This window comes from Panthera uncia, assembly GCF_023721935.1.
Source record: "Panthera uncia isolate 11264 chromosome C1 unlocalized genomic scaffold, Puncia_PCG_1.0 HiC_scaffold_4, whole genome shotgun sequence".
Taxonomy (NCBI): domain Eukaryota; kingdom Metazoa; phylum Chordata; class Mammalia; order Carnivora; family Felidae; genus Panthera; species Panthera uncia.
Window position 1 is genome coordinate 52,397,867 of NW_026057585.1, and position 27,715 is coordinate 52,425,581.

General features: G+C 40.5%; 1 protein-coding gene across 2 annotated transcripts in view; it reads left to right on the forward strand.

Moving 5' to 3' along the window:
* JAK1 (Janus kinase 1) overlaps window positions 1-27,715 on the forward strand; it is a 692,496-nt gene that overhangs the window by 226,980 nt on the left and 437,801 nt on the right. The window lies entirely within an intron of this gene.

The window sequence follows — 27,715 nt, forward strand, 5'->3', positions numbered from 1 at the left end:
GCGGCCCCTCCACGTGACACCCAGCTGCCCCGGGCTCTCCTCGAAACTCCCGCGCTGGGGCGGCTCGGGGGCTGCAGACGCCGGTTCGGGCTCCCCAAACCCGGGCAGGCTCCCGGACCTTAACCTTTTGTGCTCAAGATGTGCATATGTGGCAAAGAAGTTTGAGTTTACGATGAAAAATAAAATTTGAGATTTTCTAGGTAGTACAAAGATATTCTGGAGGAAATGTTATGTATTTGGAAAAATCGGATAGCAAAGTATTTTGCTAGCTGTGCACGTGAAAGCCTGTGCTCCTCACCCGTCCCTGTCGGAAACTACTAAAATGTAAAAAGCCTGGATGGTTGCACATACAACATTATAAAGCGATCCTGAAACAAAGACTAACATGGAAGAGGACTTACGGCAGGGGGTTGGAGAATACCCTAATTGAAACTGGGAGAGTTACATTGTAGAACTAGATTAGGCCAAAGTGATGTTATCAGATCAAACCATCAGCACCCTTTGGCGCCAGCCCAAATGAGTATCAGCAGAGAGGACTACGCATCGAAGTGTGTAGCATGCAAATTTATTTGTAAAACACATAAACCCTGTTTAACACCAGTATTATTCCGATAGGGGAAAATATTTTAGATGAAGGTAACCGAAAAGTAAAAACGAAGGATTTAAAAATACTATGTATTCAGTACTTACACTGCGCCTCCACATAGTTCTAAGTGCTTTACATATCTTTCGACTAAACTTCATGATTACGCAGTTGTGTTTAAGGTTCTTTTTTCCCCACTTTACACATGAAGAAATGGAGTCTGGTCTGCTTAATTCTAAAGCCCAATGCTCTTAATAATATAAAAAGATTCCCCTGTAATCCCAAAATAATGGCCCTTAATATTCCTGAATTTATTCTCTACCAATAGTAGTTAGATCATTAAAATGATTCTGCAGTAAACCCATGTTCATAGCAAAACTCTTCCCACAACCCAAATGTGCATCTACCCACGAACAGAAAAACAAATTGTATGTACATGCAACGGAATATTATTCAGCCATAAAAAGGAATAGTACTGCTACAAGACAGAACATTAAGCTAAGTGAAGCAACAAAGGGTCACATATGTATGATCCATGTATATGAAATATCCAGAATAAAGAAATCCATAGAAGACAGAATGCAGATTAGTGATTACCAGGGATTGGGGAAGGGAGGATTGCTTAATGGGTACTGATTTCCTTTTGGGGTGATGAAAATGTTTTGGAACTAGACAGAGGTGGTTGTTGGCCAATAACGTGAAGGTACTAAACAGCCACTGAAATGTTCACTGTAAAACGTTTAATTATGATATGTGAACTTCACCTCATAAATGTTTAAAATGAGGGTGCCTGGGTGGCTTAGTCGGTTAAGCCTCTGACTTCCGCTTAGGTCACCATCTCATGGTTCATGGGTTGGAGCCCCACATCAGGCTGACAGGGCAGAGCCTGCTTGGGATTCTCTCTCTCTCCTTCTCTCTGCCCCTCCCCGAATTGTGCTCTCCCTCAAAATAAATAAATACACTTAAAAAAATAAATGTTTAAAATGATACTCTACAGTTTATAGCTTTGTTGCCTGTTTTTTTCATAGTATATTTTTCTGAGCCTTCTTCTATGCCAATATAATTGAACATCATTATTTTTCATGGCTACATATTGTTCTATTATGAGAATCACCGTAATTTATGCCCCCTAATCTCTTAATATTAGACATCTTTATCTATTGTCAAAAGCCTTGAGATTAATATCCTTGCATCTGTATTTGCAGATTCTTAATTTGCCGCAGAAAAAGAACTAGAAGCAAAATTTCTTCGTCATAGAATAAGTATGTTTAAAGATTTTTGATATGTATTTCCCAGCTACCTTCTTCAGTTTTCCCTACCACATACATTGCCTGAGAGTGCTCATTTCCCTACTTGCGTTCAGGATAATTTGATATCAGAACAATATCTCATTTTGTTTTCAATTTTATTCCTTTGATTTAAAAAGTTATGAATTATATTGAAAAAAATAAAAAAAATAAAAAGCTCAGTGCAAAAAAATAAATAAATAAAAAGTTATGAATTTTAAGTTCCAATAAAGCCCTATTTTGTAGGTTGAGAGACTAGAAGTATATATATATATTTTAATTTTTAATGTTTATTTTATTTTTGAGAGAGAGGGGGGAGGAGCGTTAGAGAGACAGGGAGACACAAAATCCAAAGCAGGCTCCAGGCTCTGAGCTGTCAGCACAGAGCCCCATGCAGGGCTTGACCTCACGTACTGTGAGATCATTACCTGAGTCGAAGTCAGACACTTAACCAACTGAGCCGCCCAGGTGCCCTGAGAAGTATTTAAAGTGGGCAATAAGCATGAATAGCCTTAGCATGTGCTCTGACCTTGAGTCACTCATTTAAGTTTCAGAACATGAATTTATCCAAATGAGTACTGTCTTCCTAACATTTATTTTATGTCTCTTATGTTCTAGAATACACACCTACACACAGGTACTACGATACAGAAATAGTAAAATAAGTTTTCTGTGTTATAGGGACTCAGTCTCATTAGAAGAAAATTATACAATAATTATAATTAAATGTGATACACATGCAAACAGAAACTTCAGAAGTAGCCCTGGAAAATAGTGCTCCGAGTCTAATTTTAGTGATGTTGCTTTTGCTGAAAATATTTTTCAAACTGCTTTTTTGGTATTGCCTTCAGAATCTATGGCAAATTTTTTGGCATAGTTTCCGTGGTAGTAAACACGCATCTCTGAGAGATGGGTTTGACTTTGGAAATAATTAAATGTTATTTGAAGCCAAGTCTGGTGAATGAATCAGGTATTGATTATGCTTTTGGAATTATGATTATGTAATTAGAATTTGGGCCCGAAGTGGGGCATGATTACAATGTTATCAAGTTTAAACCAATTTTATTAAGTGGGTACTTGGCTATGATCCTGTTCCTTGAACAATATTGCTGTGTCCTATAGGGTGGTAACTTTCAAACTACTTCCCAGTCCAGTGGGAAATAAATACCATAGTGGGAATTACATTTTACATCACAACCCAGTACACACACACACACACACACGTATAACGGTAACAAAGATTTTACGTAATAACATACTCCTACCTGATGCAGCACGCTATAGCATTTTCTATTTTGTTCATTTTTTTAATTGCTGGGGTGGCACACTAAATTGATTTCATGTGCCGCTAATGAGTCATTACTCACATTTTGATGAACACTGCTCTAGTTTTCAGATCAATGATTTTCCTCATTACTCTGGCTCAACTGTTTCCAAGGAATTCAAGGAAATAACAGAACTTACTGATTTTAAATTATTTAACTGAATTGATTATTATTGCCACATGAGAGAAATGGATGGAAACTGCAAAGACTTGGAAATGCTACTACAATTCAAAGAGTTCCTCTCATTCCAGGTTTTAGCCTCTTTAAATAGTAGCTTCTGTGGCAAATTAGAGGAACATTCTAATCTGAACCTGAAGTGGAGTATAATTATCAAGCTGCAATGTATTTACCAATAGCCACAGGTAATTATCATGATCTGTATAATTACTTTGTTCTTAAAACATGAGCAGTGCTCAGTTTTGCCTTTATTTTTAAATCTTTTGGAGGTTATTTTTGTATGTATATGTTTTTAAAGATTTGTTTTATTTTGAGAGAGAGAGAGAGAGAGAGAGAGAGAGCACGAGCAGGGGAGAGGGGCAGAGGAAGACAGAGAGAGAATCTTAAGCAGGCTCCACACTCAGCAGGGAGCTGAATGCAGGGCTCGATCCCAGACCCTGAGGATCATAACCTGAGCCAAAATCAAGAGCTGAAAGGTCACTGACTGAGCGACCCAGGCGCCCCTATTTTTGTATATTTTTAAAGCGCTGCAATTGGAGAAAATGTTGGTGAAGTTTAATAAGTCACTATTGATAATAATATAGCCTCTTGTATCCAATCTTATGCTTATATATTATGCTAATGCGATGGAAAAAATCATGAGAAAAGACCTTGTAAACTTAATAAGAAATTTTTGTCATTTATTCATTCAATGACATATAGTGATTGCCTACAATGTACCAGATACTGTACAAACACACCAAATTTGATGGATTTTTATCTGGAAATGGTCTTTTCTCTAGGGAAAGTAATTGCAATTCAGTAACTGCAAATTTGGCATGATAAATACTATGACTAAAGTACTCTTATTAGCACAGAGGGGTGTCTGATTTTGACTTAGGGGAAGGTATCATGAGGAACTGGGTCTTGAAGGACAAGAAAGAGTTTTCCAGATGACAAAAGGTAAGTACTGAAACAGGGAACAGAGAGAGACCCAAAAGCATCAAAGGGACTGGCATAAACATAAAATAATAAGTTTGGTGTTAATGAAGGCTGTGTTACTTTTGGGAGAGTGGCAGAAAATAAATGAGAATGATAGCAGGTGCCATTCCATTTTACGAATTTGATTTCAATGCTTCAGTATGGCACAAAAGGCAAACTCGTAGAGAAAAGCAAAAAACTCGTAGAGGCTCCTTAGGGGAATGACATGATCAGATACAGCTTTAAGAAAAATAATTCTGATAGCAACTGAGAGAATGAATTTAGCAGGTCTTATGCTAGGGAGACCAGTTAGAAATCTTTTGAAACAAAGTAAAGACAGTTATGGGTTTATACCGGAGTAGAATAGTAACAGTAACAGATGAATTAAGCGTCATGTAACTTATATGTATTAAATGTACAGAGCTTTACATAGGTTACCTATGCTGTATTCTTTATTTTTTCTTTGTATTATTTAATTTTAAACCCTAGAATCAAGCTGTAATGTAGCTAGTACATACCTATTTACCAATGAGGAAGTCACAGAAGGTAACTTGTCCAAAGTCACACAGCAGGTAGGGGCCCCAGGATTCCAATGCAAATCCATCTGCTTTTGGAGCTCAGGTATGGGAACTTGTGTAACTGTAGCTGAAGGAGGGGCTAGATTTGTGAGACTTTTTTGAGAGAAACACAAGAGAGCAAAGTACAAGCAGAATATAGTGATGGAGAAAGAAGGATCTGGAGTTAAAATACCTGGAATTCAATTCTGTGTAACTGGAGCAAGCTATTTAAAACGAGAGAATAATTCAAATATGCCGAGCGTCAGACTTTTCATCTCTAAAACAGAGATAATAACAGCACACACAGGCTATTATTAAAGGCTATTATGAGGATTAGATGAGGTAATGTATATAAAGGGCTTAGCAGAGTGCTTAGCTCAAGGGCAAGATAAAAAGGCAGGAGCAATAGCAGCAGGAGGAGTAGTAATAGAGTAGTCGTAGTAAATTCTCATTATTTTTAGAAGTCGTGCTAACTTACTAGATGTCAGCAAAGAGAAAGAATTCAAGGAAGACATCGTGGTTTCTAACAGGAGAGATTGGATGGGGGCGATGCCGCAAATGAAGAAGGGAACAATTTAAGAAGATACCAAGCTCAATATAGGCATCTAAGCTTCAAATACTGTGGGACGTCTAGATAAATATACCCATTAGAAGGTCTAAAACTTGTAAGAGAGCCAGGTAGTTAAAATGAGACTGGATGACATCCTCCAGGCTGAGTGTGTATTGAAAGAGAAGTCCAAGAAATAGTACTTGAGGGACAACACCGAAAAGCCCGAAAGGAAAGGAAGTGGAAGGTACTAGGCAGTCCTGTTAAGATGCTGCTTAGACTATTTATGTGCCCTGCCTGTAAAAATAGTGCCAGGTAAAAATGAAAAGGATGTCCGGCAAACATGGTTGTATCACATTAGGTATTTCTCCGGTTTTCTTATCTGCAGTTACCTTAGTGGCGATCTCTAGCTCCTGATTCTTGGCTCTATGTCGGTTACAGCTTCTGGCACATCCCCTCCTTGGCTTCTGCGTCTCCACAGTATTGGCCTTGGTTTTTTTTTTCTTGGCTTCCTTCTCGAATCACAAGCTGAACCAACTCACCACTGCTTTCTGCTATTGACCTTGCATTCCATGATATGCCAGCTATAGAAGAACCCCAAAATCAGAAAGAAAGAAAAAAAAAGGTTGGAAGTGAACTAGAAAGAGTGGCTTCAGAGACCGCAAGAAAGCGAAATGTTTCCAGAAGGAGAGTGGTCGACTTGCTAATGCAGCAGAGAGGGCAAACAGAATGAGGACTGAAATGGAGGTAATTGGATTTGGCAGCTGGGAAGCTCCTGGTGTCTTTGAATGGGAGCAACTTCAAGAAAGTGGTAAAGGGACAAGAAACAAATCTATGAAAAAGAACTGGTGAGATTCTAATTTTCTCCATGAAGCAGAAAGAAGATCAGCCTCTAATACTAAGGAGATTTGGCAGAAAATTAAAAACTGTGGTCCACACAGGTGATTTATATAACTGAATTCTCACAATCACCACCTGAAGTGGGTACTATTATCCCCATGTTACACGTTAGGCAACTAACATAATGAAGAGTAGTCATCCAACTAACGTGAGGCAGATTTAGAACTCAAACCCAGGTCTGTCATCAAATTCCCTGCTTTTCTTTATATTGTTTTAATTTTTTTTAATGTTTATTTACTTTTGGGAGAGTGCACAAGGAGAGGGAGACAGAGGATTGAAGCAGGGCTCAAACCCACCAACAGTGAGATTATGACCTGAGCTGAAGTTGAATGCTTAACTGACCAAGCCACCCTGGTGCCCCCAGATTCCCTGTTTTTCTTATTGTAGTTAACCACGAAGGGGAATGTGAAAGTACTAATGTAGTAATAATAGGCGTAGTATTATAAATATTATTAATTCCATATAAATATATAATAGTGGTAAGAATGATGAGTAACATGAATCAGTTGATGCTGAATCAGATACCCTGGTGCCCATGGTAACAGTGAGATAAATGCTTTTGTTGCTTAAAATTTAATGGCAAGTAATAGCCTCACATCTAACTTTATGCTGTAAAGGACAGTGCTTGTGAGTACCTATGATTAAATGAAATTAATACAAATGATTTTTCTGAGTTTCATTTCAGCCACCATGAAGTATCATTTATAGATTCTGCTTTTGTTATAATCTAACCATGTCTTTAAAATATTTATAAGCATTAACTTCATTTTTATTTCCAAGGTTATGAAAGATATTTTGAAAGTTGTAAATACGTAAACTACAAACATTTCCCTTGAACCTTGCATTGTGTTAAATAATACAAAAAGAATTTTACATTTTGCCATTGAAATTTGAATTCTTTTCACACCCTGAATTACAGAAGCCTTTCTATCACTTTCTAATGTGCATTCTATCAAAAATGTGATTTTTAAAAATGCTAGCTATAAAGTTATTTAAAAATCCATAAAACAGGTGGCATGGATATTTGAAAGATAATAAAGTATAACCCAGCGATCTAGCAGGGAAATCAATATCTTTAAGTCGTAAACTTTTTGTGTAGAACGGAGTTACCATTTAAGCAAGTGACATTCAAAAAATCATTTTGTTGAATATTTTTTGAAAGTGCCTATACAAAGGAGTACATATTTACTTCATAGGACAGATGATACCCAACTTGACTATCCTTCCTGTGATGCTTCCAATAATAAATAGAGTGATTGCTCTCTGGGTATAGTGAGGATTATAGGATGATTTTCACCTACATTAAACGGCTCCATGAAGTTATGCCTTCTTAATTCTTGTGTCCAAGTGTTATCAATTTTTTTTGCCTCCTTCCTTGTCAATTTTCATTTCTTACTGCCAGCTGTTTATTCACAGGCCCATTTATGCCCTGTTGTAACAGTAAACCAGTCTATCCAATGCATATACATGTAAATAAAAATTTGCACGTGGCCATGCTCATCCACAAAGCTCCTTGGCTGGCTACCATTCCATTTTCCACCTGGCCTCCTGGTGGTGGCTTCTTTCCCTCCTGCTCATATCAGTTAGACTTGATTGTGGAGCTGTTCCACTCAGCTCTTCCTTCAAGAAGTGTATGAAGTGGGGAGCACCTGGGTGGCTCAGTCGGTTGGAGGTCCAACTCCTGATTTCGGCTCAGGTCATGATCTCACAGTTCGTGAGTTCAAGCCCCAAGTCAGGCTCTGCATTGACAGTGCAAAGCCTGCTTGGGATTCTCTCTCTCTCTCTCTCTCTCTCTCTCTCTCTCTGCTCCTCCCCCACTCTCTCTCCCTCAAATTAAATAAACTTAAACAAAACAAAACAAAACAAAAAAGAAGTGAAATTGGCCAACAACCTCCAGTCAGTTGCTGTACCTCCAGGTCTGCAACATTCATACCGAGGGCATTCTCCCTGCAGGAAACTTCCAGCCAATAACTTAACACAGTGCAGTACTAGAGCTGGGCCATTTCTGCCTGACAGAAGATTGCTCTAGTGGGTAATCTTTGTTTGGGGACTCCTCAGTTGCCTGGCCAGACTTTCTCCAAAGTACACTGCGGCCCCGGGGCTTTTCCTACCTGAGTTTGTCTCCTTTCACAGGTGTCAGACCTGCTCTGTGGTTTGAAGGCCCTCCCCACCTACTCTCGCTCCCCTCCCCTTTATCCTTCACAGGTGTCTTCTCAATACATCTTTTGCACACCTAATTTTGGTTTGGTGTATACTACCCAGAGGACCCAAGTGACACAGTTGGTAAAAAACGGTCCAAGAAAGCAGGTGGTAAAATTAGGTTTTAGGGATTGTTCACTCATGCTTGGCCAGCCAGTAGGACCTCATTGTGAGTGCAGTGTGGGGAAGAGAGTTCCTGGCACAAGGAAGCCCCATGATTGCTGAACATTCCTCTGCTGGTGACTTGGGAATGCATCCTGGTAGAAGGGGACAGCTTTGCTAGTGTGATGATTCAGGCATTTGAAAGATATGGGGAGAATAATGTCTACAAGTATGGCGGTGTTGGCTGGTTATTTTGAAGTTCTATTGATACCCTGCAGAGGGATAATGAGAAACCGAGAAAGCATGAAACAGGAAAAGGCAATGTGAGAGACAGAGAGAGAGAGCCAGTTTGAGCACTTTCTTGGAAAGTGGGATTTAGCACCATCGCAAGGACTACCCCCTACCTCATAGGATGGGGCAAACTCACTGTAGGGTGGCTCTTAGAAACCTAGAAAAGCTGATAACTCAGGCTGAAGTTGAACTGCCTGTGTTCCCATGGCAGATGGAAGAGGAAGGAATAAATGGGCTACAGGAAGCAGTCCGTTATAACAGCTGCATACTGTGAGACCAGAGGGTCCACCAGATTATGTTCCACAGCAGGGTCTGGAGAACACACACCCCACAGCTGTATACTGGTGACAGGGGCACCAGCACCAGTAAGAAGTCTTGTGGTGGCACTCCTTGTGGCCCAGAGATAAAGCTGTCACAGATTTGGGCTCCTTCATAACATCCGGGATGCTAGCACTACAAAATAATAGAAGCCCCATAATAAAACTTAACTATCAGAAGCCGGGGTCGGGGAGGGGGGCACCATCACTATAACTCCCAACAAGACTGGAATAGCTACTGTCAAAGGAGCAAGTCCCATAGAAAGCTGTGGAAATGGTTAATAGAATCTGGTGTCCCTAGGGGGCAAAGTAAAAGGACAACCAATGAGAGTGCCATTTAACATCTATAATCAGAAACAGGCAAGAACAGAGAAGCAGGAAGATAAGGGTAGTAGCCCCAATAAAAATTCATTCTCAGCTCTTGGACCTGAGACAAAATTTCAAATAATTACTGTAATTTATTAAGGGATACAATTTTGGATATAATGATGGATATAATTTTTTTAATCTCTTGAGGTGACCACGAGGTGTCCCCCCTTTTTTTAACTCTACATTTTTCCACTTTGAGAAAGAATTGACATACATCACCCTATAAGTTTAAGGCATACAGCATGGTGGTTTGATTTACATACATGATGAAATGTCTACCACAACAGGTTCAGCTGACATCCATCTTCTCATATGGATACAATAAAGAAGAAAAAAAAAAGAAAGAAAAAAAGGGAACCATTTTTTTCCTTGTGATGAGAACTCTTAGGATTTATTCTGTGAGTAACTTTCCTATAAATCCTACAGCAATTTTAGCTATGATCATCATGCTGTATGACACATCCCCAGTGCTCATTATCTTGTAACTGGAAGTTTGTATCTTTTGATCAACTTCCTGCAATTGCCCCTCCCCCACCCTCCACCTCTGATACCCACAAGTGTGATCTCTTTTTCTATGAGTTTGTTTTTCTTTTTACATTCCACATATAAGTGAGATCATATAGTATCATTTCACTTTGCATGATGTCTTCCAGGTCCATTGATGTCACAAATGGTAGGGCTTCCTCATTTTTTATGGCTGAATAATAGTCCGTTGTATATGTGTGTATAATACCACAACTTCTTCATCCACTTACCTATCGAAGGACATTTAGATCACTGCCATGTCTTGGTTATCGTATTTAATGCTGCTATGAACATGGGGGTGCAGATATCGTTTCAAGTTAGTGTTTTCATTTCCTATGGATATATTCCCAGAGTGCAATTGCTGGATTGTATGGTAACTCTATTTTTAATTTTTTGAAGATCCTCCATACTGCTTTCATAGTGGCTGCACCAATTTTGAAATGATTTTCAGATGGAGAATTCAGTGACTGAGAGATGGTTGTGTCCCATGGTGAAGGACCCCTGCCTACAACACCAGGATAGGTATTAACTGTGATGATTTCCCCAGTGCTGCCCCACAGGGATCTTCAGCCATTAAGTCAGGTGACTATGCACTGGACAAAGGAGGATAATGGTGCCTATTGAGCACTTCTGACATACTTCCAGAGCTGACATTGATAACTGAAAACCTCAAGTGTCATCATGACCATCAAGGGCTTTGGGACCCAGTTAATAAATGTAGCCTGAGTCCACTGGGCTCATGAACCTAACTAGTGGTCATTTCATTCCCCCTTGGTGAAGAATTTGGATTAACATTCATGTCAGTTCGACTCCTACTCCTGGTTAGTAGGATAAGAACCATCATATTGGGGAAGGCCAAGAGGAAGCCTCTGAAGCCACCACTTTCCCAAGCCGTGGTAGTAAATGAAAAATAATAAGGATCCCAAAAATGATGGCAGAGATTAGTTCTGTTGTGATAGTTAACTTTATGTGTCAACTTGGTCAGGCCAGGGTGCCTGGATATTTAGTTACACGTTATTTTTGACAATTCTGTGGGGTATTTTTGGATGAAATTTCCATTTAAACTGGTGGACTTAAGGGAAGCATATTGTTGTAAGCCTCACCCAATCAGCTGAGAGCCCAGATAGAACAAAAACCTTATCTCCCCTGAACAAGGGGTAATTATGTCTTCAGACTTCAGCTGTGACATCTGCTCTTCTTGGTTCACCAGCAGACTGCCTTTGGACTTGAGTTACAACTTGAGCCATCTGGTCTCCCTCATCAGATTTTTGGACTTGTCAAGCCTCCACAATCATATGAGCCAAATGAATATCTTTAAAAAATGCTTTTATTTTTTAAAAATAAATTTATTTATTAAAAAACACACACACACACACATCCTATTGGTTCTGTTACTTTGAAGAACCCACACTGATACAACCACCATTGAAGATTTAAAGGATGCATGGGTGGTGGTCTTTATCTTATTTCCATTCACTTCACCAGTCTGACACCTATAGAAACCACAATGGACCCTGCACAATGATTAAAGATTTCTGCAGGCTCAACCAAGTAGTAGCCACCATTGCAGTTGCTATGCCAAACAGGATGTTGGTGGTAAAGCAGATCAGTAAGGCTTCAGCTCTGTAGTATGTAGACATTGATTTGATGATTCTATTCTATTCTATTCTATTCCAATCAGAAAAGAGGATCAGAAAAAAAAAGAACAGAAAATGAAAAGAGGATCAAAAACAGTTCACACTGACATGGAATGGATAACAAGATTCATTTACAGTTTCACCCCAGAGCTGTGTTAACTCTCCACACTCTGTCATAATATAGTTCAAAGAGTCTGAATCATCACATCAATCCAAAATGTTAATGATATAATGCTGATCAGGCAGGATAAGCAAGAGTTGGTCTGTATACTGGAGGCCTTGGCACATGAGCTCCAGAAGGTAGGAGATGAAACCTATGTAGCTTCAGGGACCTACCACTTCAAGAAAGTTTTTAGGAGTAAAAGACAAATTGATGCGTCTTGTATTTCCTGCCAAAAACAAAAAAGCATAATACCTGGTGAACTTCTTTGGGTTCTGGAGGCAACCAAATCTACACCTAATAGGGGAACTATAGTCCAGCCTATTAACCTGGTGACATGGAAACCTACCAGCTCTGAATACAAACTGGAGCTGAAAAGAGCCTTGCAGGAGGTGTAAGCTGTAGCTCAAACAATCATACCACTGGAAGTTGAGAGATGAGAAAGTCTGCATGTGGATAAACATATGGACATGAAGTGTGAAGATTTTTGTATAACATGTTAATGCCCACAAAAAAGCATCTACGTTGGAAAAGGCATTGAAAAAACAATTAGTCAAAATTACTCAATGAGTCAATGTTAGCTAGTTTTCATCATTGGTAATCCCAGAATTGCCACAAGAGGCACATAAATGACATGGCCATGGTGTCAAAAATGGCATCTATATATGGGCCCCACTGCATGAATAACTACTTACAGAGACCAATCTAACTACTGATGCCTCAGAATATCCAGCTTACCAGCAATAGAGACCAACACTGAGACCTGATAGGTACTTTTCCTCATGGGGACTAATAACCACTTGGTGTCATTGGGCTCTTCTGTCCTAGAAGGACCAGCAGTTCATTCTCACAGTGACAGATACCTACTCTAGGTCTGAATTTTCCTTTTCTGCCTAGAGAGCCTCAGTTAGCGTCACTATCCAGGAGTTTATACAATGGTTGATTCATGGACATGAAACACTGCATAGCATCTGACTAGAAATGCCATGTTACAGTGAAGGAGGTCCAAGATTGGGTCCTTGACCATGGAATCCAGTGATCCCTCACTATCCTAAGGTAGCCATCTAACAGAATGTTGGAACAGCTTACTATCCAGCTGAAATGCCGTCTTGGAAGCAATACTCTGCAAGCACAGGATGACATCATTCAGGATACAGTATATACATTAACTCAAAGACCTCTTTATAGCACCCCGTCTCCAAATGAAAGAATACCTGGGCACAAAAACCCAAGGGTAGAAGCAGTTATGGCCCACTTACCATCACTGCTAATGATCCAATGGAGGACATTTTCCTTCTCATCCCTACAACTCTGAGCTCAGAGTGGGTGAGGTTCTCATCCCCAAAAGGAACATACTCTTGCTAGGGGTCAGCAAAGCTTCCATTTAACTCAAACTAGGGCTGCTGCTTGAGCATTCTGGACTCCTCGTATCCATAACCAGCAGCAGGAAGAGAAGTCACCATCATTGTTAGGGTAACAGACCCAGAACAGCAGGAGGAGGCAAGGTTGCATTTCCACACGTGATCCTTTGGGGTATCTCTTAGTACTCCCTCGACCAATTTAACCATGAATGGACCCATGTAGCAATGTTGGCCTGAAAAAGGATGAGTACCAAGGAATCTGGTCTGTCAGGAATGAAGGTTTGGGTCGTTACCTGGGTCGCACCACCCAGGTAAGCCAAGAGGTACAACAGAGGTGATTGGTAAGGGTGAGGGGAATTTAGAAGGGACAGAGCAGGAGGGAAACAATGCATACCCACCATTTATAGTTCTGAGACCAACTCTATCATCTGGAGATGTAGTTTCGTTTCCCATTAATCCCCCTCTTTGAGGTTTCCTCTCAGCAACAGAGGCTCCCAGGAACTGTGGAAGAGCTGCTCCCCAGATGTATGTGGAGAAGTATATCTGTGTGGCATTAAGAGTGCACTGTAGCAGCCATACAGGTATGCTACTCAGATTTCTCTTCTAAAGAACTTGCTGTGAGAAGTATAGTTGGCTGACCATCTCCAACTGCTGCCGTTTGTGATCCAACACATCATTCATCACTGAGGCCAGGCTGCCCCCAAACTGCTTCCAGTTAATGACTGAGCACAGTGGTACTCTCAGAGCTGGGCCATTTCTCCCCAGTGCATAAGTGGTCCAGAGTGGAGGTGGGAGAGGGGGGATCGTTCCTAGGGCACTTACCACTGACCTTGCTGCCATACAGTTCTTTATACAAGATTCCCCTTCCTTTCCTCTCTCTTTTCACAGAGGTCAGAGCTCTACTGTGGCCTGAGAGCCCACCTCACCCACTCCTGCCTCCTTCCCCCTTTATCCTTCATAGATATTTCCCTAAATGAATTTCTTGCCTATCTCATTCTATCTTGGTATCCTGCTTCTGAGAGGACCCAAAATGAGACAAATTGTTTTCTGAATTTTGATATTTAGAATTCCCCACAAGCTTTGACATATGCTCATTGTTCTCGTTTAGTCTTCTGCCATTTTGCATAATTCCCTCAGTCTCATCCCTTTAGTCTTCAGCCCCTGGCACATTTCCGTGTTATGTTTGTCAATCTTTACTAGAATCTGGCATTTGAGCACATTTTTAAGACCATATCTAATTAGCACAGTCCTGACAACAGTCTTATCACTAATTAGTAATGTATTGCAGTCCTTGGACAATTACTGCTTTTGAAGCCAAATTAACAGGTGCTTCACATCATCAATGCATAAATTATCTGATCTCACTTAGCAGACAGTTAAAAAAAACATATTAAACTCCCCTTCACAGATTCTACATTCCTACCTCTCCTCTGAGCCAACCGAGGTATGGGTTTTCAAGCTAATTCCCCTGGTTCCTTGGCAAATATATTGCTGGATCTAAATTCCTAGGATTCTCTAGTTAAAGGCTAAATTTCTTGTAGAATCATTAGCATTTGAGCGGCCCACTCAAAAGGAGCCTTCCTACAACTGCCTCTGTTTTCAGCTAATTTTACATCCCTCCATTTTGCTGTATTCCAATTCTCTTGCCAGGGCTTCCATTTCTTTTTCAGTTGCAATATTCCATCACCCCTTCTGCTTTTGCACTCAGTTGTCCATTTATGGGCGGAATTTTGCTTTTCTTCATCCAGTAACAGAAACCCAACCTTTGAAGTTGTACTATTCTAGAATAGTTTTCACATGAGCACAGATCTTTTTCCTAATGCACTTTGCAGCTGGTGAACTTATTCTTTACAAAGAAAAAGATCCCAAGATAAGGCATGCTAAAGAAAACCTTAGTAAAGTAGGTTAGTGCTAATTCCATTCATACTGTTGAACGCTTCCCAGGTACCCATAATCACAGGAACCTGTATGTTTGGTGCACATTTAATGCAATGATAAATACTTCACTTACAGAATGTCCATTCAGAAAGCTCATCAAGTGTCCGCTGAATTGTGTCTAACATAATACAGGTGTATCTATGCCAGCTTCACACTGACCATCTTACAGAGTCATACGCCTAAAGAAGTTTTACAAAGGGGCTCTGTTGTAGTCGGGCAGAATTGTTCATAAATAACCAAGATATGAATGACAAGCACCCAAGAAAGCGTTAATAACCAGTTAACTCTAGTTTAACAATGAGCAGTCAGGAGTTGCTTCTTTGAATACTAAAAATCTGTTATAGCTTAAATCCATTTTTTAATTATATGCCTTATATAGAGTTTAAAAAACACACATGATTTCTTTTTAAAGAATGAGTAATATATGCCCCAAGTTGTAATTGTTTATTTCTTGTAGTAAACACTTTCATGTAAATGACCACTCTTTTTTTTAAATAGTGGGTTTTTTTTAAGTTTCTTTTTTATTTATTTTGAGAAAGAGGGAGAGATGGAACGAAAGAGAGTAAGAGCAAGGGAGGGGCAGAGAGAGAGATAACTCTAAGCAGGCTCCATGCTGTCAGCACAGAGCCCGACATGGGGCTTGAACACACGAACCGTGAGATCACGACTTGAGTCAAAATCAAGAGTCGGATGCTTAAGTGACTGAGCCACCCAGGTACCCAGTAAATGACCACTTTCTATTTTAATCAAAGTACAACTCATTCATTCATTCAATAAATAAATACTTCTGAATCTCAAATCATCCTTTTGGCAATATTTTAAATCCCTTATGCCCTTTGTAAATTACCACAGACTCAGGTCTCCTTTGACAGACTCATCTTCCAATTATTGTGATCATTTTTTTTAAACATTTTAAAAAATTTTTTTTTAATGTTTATTTATTTTTGAGACAGAGAGAGACAGAACATGATCGGGGGAGGGTCAGAGAGAGAGGGAGACACAGAATCTGAAACAGGCTCCCGGCTCTGAGCAGTCAGCACAGAGCCCGACGCGGGGCTCGAACTCACATACCGCGAGATCATGACCTGAGCCGAAGTCGGACGCTTAACCGACTGAGCCACCCAGGCGCCCCTATTGTGATCATTTTTAATATCAAATTTGTCACCTTTGTCCAGTGACTACTCTCCCTTGCCAGGACTGTTTCTAACATTTATTTAGGCATTTGCAAAAACATCTTTAGTTTTTGGGGGGGCATCTGGCTAGCTCAGTCAGAAGAGCACATGACTCGATCTTGGGGTCATGAGTTTGAGCCCCACACTGGGTGTAGAGATCACTAAAAATAAACTTAAAAAACACTTTAGTTTCTGACTAAAGATGTCTCAGACTCTTCTTGCTTGCCTCTCCCCTAAGATGTATTACCACATACTTTCCAAGGAGCCCTACTTCTTTACTGAAGAATTTTATAAGGAGAGAAACTATGGACACCAGGGGCTCACGTTCTATTTTTCCTCATTACTAATGTAATCTGAGCTAAGACTGGTAGGATAAGTAGGAGTTCGCCAGAGGAAGTAGAGAGGCAAGTATGCTTTAGGCAGCAAGGAAAGATCTAATAACAACAATTAAACAAGAAGTAAAATCATGTATACTAGTTGAAATGAAGAAAGGTTGTATAGGCACAATGGAAGCATATCAAACCAACAGCTTACCTAGAAGTGGCAAGTGTTGTTGAAGAAAGGCTTTCTGAACAAAGCGACTTTGATTTATGTAGTAGACATTACCAATATCCACTTCTCCTTTCCTTCCTCAGCATATGGAAAGCTTCACTTAAAAAAAAAGAAAGGAAAAGCTTCACTTCCTGGATCTCCCTTAAATAATATAGGCCATCTGTGGGGTGGCTGGGTGGCTCAACTGGTTAAGTGCCCAACTTCGGCTCAGGTCATGATGTCACTGCTCATGGGTTCGAGCCCCACATTGGGCCCTGTGCTGACAGCTCAGAGCCTGGAGCCTGCTTCAGATTCTGTGTCTCCCTCTCTCTGCCCCTCCCCTGCTCACACTCTGTTTCTCTCTCTCAAAAATAAATAAACATTAAAAAAATTAAAAAAAAATAAATAATATAGGCCATCTAGCTAATATAAGCTAATGCAATGTGAGCAGAAGTAATGTTTGTCACTTCCTGGCTGAGGCAGCTGAAAATTCTCCAATAGCTTTCTCTTCCCGTGGCAAGCTGGCCAACAACATTCTAGATGGGGGAATCCCACTACCCGGGTCCGTGAATGACTATGTGGAACGGAACACCTCTTTCTCAGCCTAAAACAGCATTGGTGTGAGTGACAAAAAATCTGTTAAGTATTGAGTCACCGATATTTAGAGAATGTCGGCTGTTGGTTGCTGTACAGTGGCTAACACAACCTCGTATCTTCCTTACTTCCCTTGGGGAAGTTTGACACTTCTTGGGTTGCCACCAGCAGGCAGAGCAATCAGGCATCAAGATACAATTTACAAGTGAAGCTAATTCACAAAGCCATCAGGAATGTAAGGTTTTGTGTGACCTAATCCAAGGTTCCTTCTAGGAAGTGATGCTACTAGGCAAATCAGTAGATTTAAAAAACACCTAGTCTGTTTATACTAGTTATGATCAAATCTGCGGGAGACAAAATAGGTCTTCAATCCCCAGAAACTTCTGGAGATAACTCCACTCTAATTATATTCTAATTCATTTGAACGTGGCTCTTCTCACTATGATATCATTAATCTGAGGTAAGGAGAAGGGAGAAATATGAGGACTGTAACAGAGGCAAATGGAAACGGTCCCAACACCATCGAGCTTCAGCAGACTTCTCGTTCCACATTGTCAAATTCCCACTCGTAGTTTGTCTCCCTTGTGTGGTTGCCAAAGTGTGGACAATTGATAATCTATTAATCTTGTCTGGTCCAAACATATTCTCCTAGACCCACTAAACTGTTATCATTCTCTTAGTGTAACACACACGTAATATATAGACAAGTTCCTAGTATACTTAACTGCGTAATTACAGCTTTTAAAATCCTTTGTTGACCACTGTTATAGGTCACTTTGCTTGTTTAATATTTACCTTCCTCCCATGAAACATAAAGTCTCCACAAAGGAAAGACTCTGACTATATTGGGCTCTGCTGCTATCCCCAGAGCCTGGCACAGGTCCTGGCACATGGTAGACATGCAATACATAATTGTTGAATGAATGCCTTCTTTTGTAAGGGTCATTTTAGCATGATAAAAAGAATACATTGGAATTCAATGAGACTAGAAGCAGGGAGGCCACATGGAGGCCACTGTGGCTCTTCAGATGAGAGGTGAAGATACTTCAGACCGATGCAGTTGCAGAGGATGTGGAAAGAAATGAACAGATTTAAGACATATTGAGAAGACAGAGAGGACAGGACTTGGTGGCGGATTGGATATTAGGAGCTGTGCGGGGGGAAAAGTCAAGCTTTCCACCATGGCAATGAAATGAGCAACGGAAACCTGAGAAGGAATGGGTTAGGAGGGCATAAGGCAGATGGTGATGAGGTCAGGTAGTATAGGTTCTTATAAGCTATCTGAGTGTCAGTGCCTAGTGAGCAATCATGTATCTCAGTTTTATAACTCAGGAGAGTAGCTTCTATCTGAAAAACAGGTTTGGGGAAAAAGCATAGCCATAGAATTTTTCAGCCATGTAAATATATGAAAGTAGAGTATGAGAACAGGACTTAGAATAAAACCCTGAGAATTACCCACAATTAAGATCATTTAAGATTTTTTTAAAAAAGGAATCCGAGTGTGTTCAGGGAGCCTGGGTGGCTCAGTGGGTTGAGCATCTGACTTTGGCTCAGGTCATGATCTCACGGTTTGTGAGTTCGAGCCCTGCATTGGGCTCTGTGCTGACAGCTCAGAGCCTGGAGCCTGCTTTGGATTCTCTCTGCCTCTCCCCCTCTTGCTCTCTCTCTCTCTCTCTCTCTCTCAAAAATGAATAAACATTAAAAATTTTTTTTAAGGAATCTGAGTGCTTATTGAATTAGTTGGACTGGGTAAAATGCACTCAGATAATAGCTTCATTTTCCCCCCATCATTACTTTCAAGCCATTCTACTCAGGGGTACCTGGGGGGCTCAGAGAGTTAGGCATCCAACTCTTAATTTTGGCTCAGGTCATGATCTCAAGGTTCTTGTGTTTGAGCCCTATGTTGGGTTCTGCATGTTTGAGCCCCATGTTGGCTTCTGCATTGGCAGCATGGAGTCTGCTTGGGGTTCTCTCTCTCTCTCTCTCTCTCTCTCTCTCTCTCTCCCCCACCCCCCTTCCCTTCTCCCACTCATGCTCTCTTTCTCAAAATAAACATTAAAAAAACCTGTTCTACTCTGGACAATATCTTGAGCATCTTCCATTAGTTTTTGCTAAATTGTTAGTATTCAAATAGTCCTATTTTAATATACTAAAATGCTCAGACCAATCTAAATTATAACTTCCATCTAAAAGCTTCCACCAGTTCAAGCTTGCCTCTTTCCTCCAATTCTAGCTTCACACAGGTTCCTAGTCATGGAGTTGAGAAAGAGTTTTGTCTGTTCTTTTGCTCTTTTTGTGCCATATTTGCCCTATTCCTTCTCTGGCTTTTGGTTCCTTCTAGGTTAATGTAATAAGGTGGAATAAGAACAAAAAGTGGCAAAAATATCTCTTTTGTAGTTGGCTGTCAAGTGCCCTCTCCCATGACAGGTGTTAAAATGCTCTTCCTGCTGCATGGAACTTTGTGAACTCTCTAAAGGCCATTATCCCTCATCTCCCCACAAACATCTGGGGGCCTCTACAGAGTAATGTTCCTTGACTCAGAAAATGCATTATCCAACTAACCTCTCACAATTCCTCTTCATGTTCATCTTTTTTTCTGCTGGGATAATCAACCCACCACTTCTTGAGTTGGATCCTTGCAAGATCATGCTGCCCTCCCATATTAGTCAAGATAGGTAGTTTATGCTGCAGCAGCTTCTAAATCTCAGTAGAAATGTGCTCCTACCCATGTGATGTGTCCATTGTGAGTTAGTAGGGGGCTCTGCTTGTCAGAGCCATTCAGGAGACCAGAGTGATAAAGACTCCCTCTTGATTCATGCTTCTATGACCACCACAACAAGAGGAAAAAAACATGGCAAATTCTGGTCTGACTCTTCAAGCTCCCTCCTAGAAGGGACACCTCTCTTCTGTCCATATTTCTTGGGCCAAAGCAAGGTATATACCCGTCTCACTTGAAGGAGAATGAGGATATACAGTCCACATGCCCAGATGGAGAGAAGAACAGGAATATTTTTAACCAGCACTAGTGACTACCACATCTTCACATGGTCCAGTTGGCCTGGCGGAAATATTCCAAACCCTGGTAGCGTAGGCTGCTCCCACTGTCTCTCCCCATCTTTCCCACTCCCTCTGCTGATGAAGTCTGCTAGCCAGCTCCTGTTTTATCATGTAGGATCTTAAACACTTTGAAGCCTATGTCAGGCTCTCAAAAAAAAAAAAAAGAAAGAAAGAAAGAAAGAAAAGAAAAGAAAAGAAAACTGCTTGGCTCTGCTATTGAGCCTGGAAGTGGAACATCCATTGAGCATCCAGTGGAGAACATGAGGCCAGTGTTAGTTTCTGGGAATATTTCACTCTGCATTTCTCTCAGTGTTCACTTACTGCCTCCCCACATGTCCCTCACCTCCTTCATGGGAGGAGAAAAACTGTTGCCACATTCTCCAGTTGGCCAGCAACTTCGAAGACATCCTCTTCCTCTAGTGAATCCCTAGATGAGTTAAGGGGCACAGGACAAGGTCTGTCCACTCTTAGCAGGTTATAATACTTGTGTTTTGAATAGGGGGTGCATGTCATTTGTTTTCAGCTTTGGGTTTCAGCTGAAATTTGAGACATTAAGGACAGTCCCATTTAGCATATTATTCCATCTGTAAGTGGACAAGGGACAAACCACCAAAGAGATAGGAGAAAACCAAGAGAATGTATGGTTCTGGTAGCCAAAGGTTGTTCAAAAAGGAAGAAGTGCTCAACGGTTTTGAATCTGTTGAGAAACCAAGAAAAATAAGGACATAAAAATGTCCATTGGATACGAGAGGAAGTGTGATGACCTCACCAAGGATGGTTTGTGAAGGGCAGGGAAGGAGTCACCTAACAGTGACTGAGGAAGGAGAGGGAAGTGAGGAGGTGGGAACAGTCCTCACAGCAAGCACACATCAAAAAGTGTGGCTGTGGGGTGCCTGGGTGGCTCAGTCGGTTAAGCGTCCGACTTCAGCTCAGGTCACGATCTCGCGGTCCGTGAGTTCGAGCCCCGCGTCAGGCTCTGGACTGATGGCTCGGAGCCTGGAGCCTGCTTCCGATTCTGTGTCCCTCTCTCTCTGCCCCTCCCCCATTCATGCTCTGTCTCTCTCTGTCTCAAAAATAAATAAACGTTAAAAAAAATTTAAAAAAAAAGTGTGGCTGTGGAGGGAAGAGAGGGGTAAGGTGGTGTTTGGTGGGGGAACACGGGTGTAGGAGGAAGGTTCATTTTCTAAAATGAAAGACTTGGTCATGTTTAAGTGCTAATAAAAAAGGAACTAGTTGAGAATGGAGAACGAGACATTAGGGGTCCCTGGGTGGCTCAGCGGTAAGTGCTGGACTCCTCATTTCAGCTCAGGTCATGATCCCAGGATCATGGGATCGATCCCCGTGTCAGGTTCCATGCTGAGTGTGGAGCCTGCTTGAGATTTTCTCCCTCTCTCTACCTCTGCCCCTCCCTGGCTTGGGCGTGCATTCTCCCTCTCAAAAACAAACAAACAAACCAGCACAATCTTTAAAAGAGAGAGAGAGAGAGTGAGAAATTAAATGGATGGTGAAATGGTTTTCGATCAGTAATTTTTCATCTTCAAAGGAAAATAAATCCGCATCACGGATATTATAATTCATTGTAGAGATGCTGAGAGGCAGTGGGATGCTGTTCTATGTCTTGGTGGTGGTGGCAGGGAAAAGACAAGAAGAACTGGAATGTTTTTTCAGGGTGAATAATAATGGTACTTGGGCAGCTGTAGTTTTTCATTCAACAGAATAGGTATGTTCACAGGGCTCTAAAATGTTTTAAACTTCTCTGCATCCTCAAATACATACTTTTATTCTCTTGGGGTTGAACAAGAGTCTTAACTTGCTCCTCTGGTGCTGTTTACACAACTCATTAAAGTAAATTTTTATTTATGTCATTGTTTATAATAGGAAACCCCCTTAAGGGTTAGCATTTGTAAGGAACTAATCTGCTAAGTGCTTTTATGTCTTCCAGCTCCCACTCAAGTACTTTGCTACAGCAACAACCATCTCTCCCTTCTGGATGTGTAAATCTTTTGATTTCTACACATTTTAAATTATTCATTTGGGATGAGTTAAAAAAAAAAAAAACAACCAACTTCCTATGGTATGTGTAAAAAAGAAGTGTTTCCACAGCTCCGTTTCAAACGTTTCCAAATTTAGTTATGTGGATTACTAAGTTTTATGTGGAAGTGTTCATAGATCATAATTAAAAACCAGGTCATTACTTTCATCTCAGCCCCTGATATGCCTGTACCACAACCATCTAGTACCTTGCCTGGAAACAGGAGTTCAATCAGTGTCAGATGAAAGAACAAATGAATAGTTGAGTGGAAGAATAGATGACAGAATAAGTGGATATTGTGCGAGCCACGGATAATGTAGACCATCTCACTTGATTCCATTCCAATCCCTTTGTAAAGTATCTTGATGGGCAATCGAGGCTAGGAAGCTCAAAACTACATGAACCAGACTTCCTCGCAGCTCATTTTCCACATATAACCTCACTTTCACCATGTAGAAACTTCTATGTAAACGTCAGGAGATGGAGGTGACCATTGTGAGATGGAAAGCATGTGTCTGCCAGTTCTTTCTGAAGGCTTTAATTTTCCTATGGCAAAGGTACCTGAGGTTCTAATATCTGGTCCTTAACTCTGAGAGTATTTGGAGGTTAAGGATGTGCCTTGAAAGCCCAAGAAAGAGGGTGTTTCAAAAAGAGTCTGGCTGAGAAGTGTGGTCACAGAGTCAGCTGTCATGGATACAGCTTCCCAATCTTGTCAGAGGCAACAGCACTCTCGACTGATAGGTTCTGCAGTGTTTTTCTGAGAGTCATTTGTGGAAGCTCACCTTAGATCCCCCTCCCCCAGTCCTTCCAGTGATTGAGCAATCAAGGAAGTCAGTGCTGTTTACCAAATACATTTCTAGTTTTCTGCTTTCTGGGCATGACTGTTCTACCCCACCCTCTTGGAGTTGGGTTTGACTGTGTGACTTGCTTGAGCTGATGCAATAAGAATATTCTTATTAGTATACGAAACTAATAACCATCCCATAGTGTTTCACTAAATTATTAACTAATATATTTATAATGACAACAAGACCCTGAGAGGAAAGGCTGATTACTTGGGACCACCAAAACTTTCATTAAAATGCTTAATATAATTCTGATTTCTTATTCTAAGGTTTTAAACCTCAAATCCATCATATGTGAGAAGACAGATGGTGTACTTGCCAGGATTAGGTCCAGCTATCTGTAGCAGAGAAATCCCAAATAACATGGACTTATGCAAGACAGAAATTTGTTCCTCTTTTACACAAAAATTCAAAAAGAAATAGTCCAAAGTAGAGCAGCTTCATGAAACTGTCAGGGCTCTGGGCTCTTATCATCCTCCACATGAGTCCTCCATGTTATAATCCAAAATGGCTGCTCTGATCAAGTCACCATGTCTACTTTCCAGGAAGCAAGAAGGAGAAACAGGGGAGAAGAACATGTTCCTGCCCTTTAACTTCACCCTGTACTTCTGATTATATCTTATTGGCCAGAACTCAGTCACAAGAGTAGACTCAGCTGTGAGACTAGGAAATGAAGCCTTTATTCTGGACAGTCCTGTGTCTAAAACTTGGATTTTATGTTAAGGAAGAAAGAAAGAAGAGATTTGGGGGATGTTTAGCAATCTATACAAAATCGGTATCAGAACCTCAGAATATGACCTTCTTTGGAAATATAGTCTCTGCAAATGCAGTTAGTTAAGAATCTTGGAATGAAATCATCCTGAGTTTAGGATGGGCCCTAAATCCAATGACTGGACAGAGACACACAGCGGAAGGCTACATGAAGGCAGAGATTGGAGTTTTGCTACCACAAGCCAAGAAGCACCAGGAGACACCAGAAGCTCAAGGAAGCTCACCAAAAGGCATAGAAGATATCCCCCCGAGAGCTTTCAGAGGATGAGCGGCCCTGCAAACACCTTCATTTCAGATATCCAGCCTCCAGAACTGTGAGAGAATACATTTCTGTTGTTTCAAGAGAGTAAGTTTTCAGTAATTTGTTACGGCAGCCCTAGGAAACTAATTTGAAATGTTGTTGTAGCTATTACTGAAGTCAAGGGCTAACAGAGCATAGCTGTAATAGTAATGGTAGTAGGTCCCAAGTGCTCCACGGTCAGGCTGGACTTGTGCTTTGGCAAACAATCCATGGTTCAGTAGGTGGTCTCTTGCTATTCACATCACAGAACCATGATTTTTAGCCCCACACAGAAGAAAATAAAGATGCAGGATAAGCAATTTACATTTATTTAGCACTTCCCATGTAGCAAGCACCTAAGACACATTTTTCTGATTTAATCCTCACAAATATCCTAGATGGTTGGTATCGTACCTATTTAACACATGAAGACACAGGATGCTAGATTTTGTATATATATTTATATATATATTATATATAATATGCATTATATAATATATATAATTTCTATATAATATACAATTATGTAAATATATACATAATATATAATTATATATACATAATATATAATTATATATAGATATATATAAAGAGCAGAGCCAATGCTTATACCCAGGTCTGTCTGCTTCTCAAGGACAGGCTCAAAGCAGTGATGAGGCTGGGGAAGATCTGACTCACGTGCCTCACAGAACGTTTTGTGCCAAAGGCCAATTAATTTGTACAGGAGATAAAGCTTTCCAGTGACTATGTGTTCACTTCCAGGCATGAGTTCCCACGTCAAAGCAATTCAACTCAAATAAACTCAACAAATCTCATGTGCTGGGGCACTGAAGGGGATATAATGATAGGTAAGACAATCCTTCTTCTCAAGTTGCCTACAATTTTAGCAGTGGCTAAGGACTGGGAGTCTATAATAGGACTATACGAATGTCTTTGTGCACTGGCTTTTATACATGGTTAAACATCAGAAGCAGTTGGGCGTACTTTTAGAAATCCAGATTCCTAGGTCCCACCCTGGCCTGTGGAAGCAGAATATTTGAGAGTAGGCCCTGGAACCCTACATTTAAAAAAAAAGCTCTTTGGGTTTATCTAGCCATTCCAGTCCTTGTTTTAGGAATAAATACTTTCCTTGTATAGTACCTTAAATACCAGTGGTAAATAAAAACACCAGCTATATCTAATATTAATTTTTTTTTAATGTTTATTTATTTATTTATAAAATTTTATTTATTTTGAAAGAGCGAGAGATAGAGAACTCTGAAGGGGCAGAGAGAGAGAGAAAGAGACAGGGAAAGAGAGAGATTGCCAAGCAGTCTCTGCACCATCAGCACAGAGCCCGATGCGGGGCTCGAACTCACAAACTGTGAGATCATGACCTGAGCCGAAATCAAGAGTTGGTCGCTTAACCGACTGAGCCACCCAGGCGCCCCAATGTTCATTTATTTTTGAGAGAAAGAGAGAGAGAGACAGAGTATGAGCAGGGAAGGGGCAGAGAGAGAGGGAGACACAGAATCTGAAGCAAGCTCGAGGCTCTGAGCTGTCAGCACAGAGCCTGACACAGGGCTCGAACCCACAAATCGTGAGATCATGACCTGAGCCAAAGTCAGACACTCAACCGACTGAGCCACCCAGGTGCCCCTAATATATTTTATAAGTGTCTTAGTAGTAATTGCATACCACTTATATATCTGAGGAACTCTAATATAGAAGCACTATTTAGGCAATTCCTACATACATGTACTGTGCCTCTCTGGAGAAAGAACAGTGTTTCTAACTACCTTGATAGATATGAAAATAGATTACAAAGAGGTTGTAGGATCTTATTTACATACCCTCAAAAACATCAAGCAATAACCTAGCTCTGTGACATCTAGATATTCCTCATGGATTAAGTATTGAAGTAAGGGAGTTTTTCACTTTCAGCCGGCCTGTGGTGAGTTCAGAATTTGGAGAGGCGCAAAGATCGGCACATCAACTGCTGTCTCACTCGGATTCTCCACAGAAGAAATTTGAATCACAAAGTTATAATTAGACTTGAAGTTCTTGCTTACTACAATAATATCTATTCACAATGACTCCACAGCATCTTAACTTTCACTTGAATATGTGTAACCTCCTCACTCCCCAGGAGGTTAGATTCGTTTTCTTTAAAATTCTTTCCACTTAGCAGTGAATGGAACGCTCTAAAGATGCACTCTATTTAATAGGCACAACAGCTGCCAAACAAGGCTACTGGCAAACTTATCTAAATTTTTAATCATCTTGGAAGATGAACGCAGAAGGAAAGAACTATATAAATTCTCCCACTTGTATAGCAATGAAAATATCTGAACAGCACTGGAAAGACCAATTTCCATTTTGTGGAAATAAGTTTTGCTGGGCACACTGTACCCCTTTTTCCTCAGAGTCAAAAAATACTTCCAAGGCATATATATTCAATTAGGTATCACAGGATATATATTCAATTGGGTATTCTTATTAACAAAAATATCCATTTTCTTTTAAAAGCCATGTTCCCAGGGGTGCCTGGGTGACTCAGTTGGTTAAGCCACTGACTCTTGATTTCAATTCAGCTCATGATCTCAAGGTTGTGACATCGAGCCCCATGTTAGGCTCCATGCTGAGCGTGGAACCTGCTTGGGATTTTCTCTCTCCCTCTCTTTCTGCTCCTCCCCAACTTGTATGTGCATGCTCTAAATAAAAAACAAACAAACAAACATAAAAAATCCATGTTCCAATTAATGCAAAAATTATTAAACTGAAGCAAGAATGGGGTGCCTGGGTGGCTCAGTTGGTTAAGTGTCCGAGTTCCGCTCAGGTCATGATCTCACAGCTCGTGAGTTCGAGCCCTGCGTCGGGCTCTGTGCTGACAGCTCAGAGTCTGGAGCCTGCTTCAGATTCTGTGTCTCCCTCTCTGAACGTCTCCAGCTTGCACTCTCTCTGTCTCTCCCAAACATAAATAAACATTAAAAAATTAAAAAAAACAAACTGAAGCAAAAATTTGGGAAAACAATATATTAAAGAAAATATGTGAATAATAGATGGATACTGAAAAAAACAGTTTCTCCCTTCCATCACTAAGATAAAGCAAGGAAATGTTAAAATATAGAAATAAATCTTTACTAACTTGATCTTTTAAAATTTTACAAATGGAAATAAATTCTGATCGATCTCTTAATATTTGGGGGCTGATTTCAAA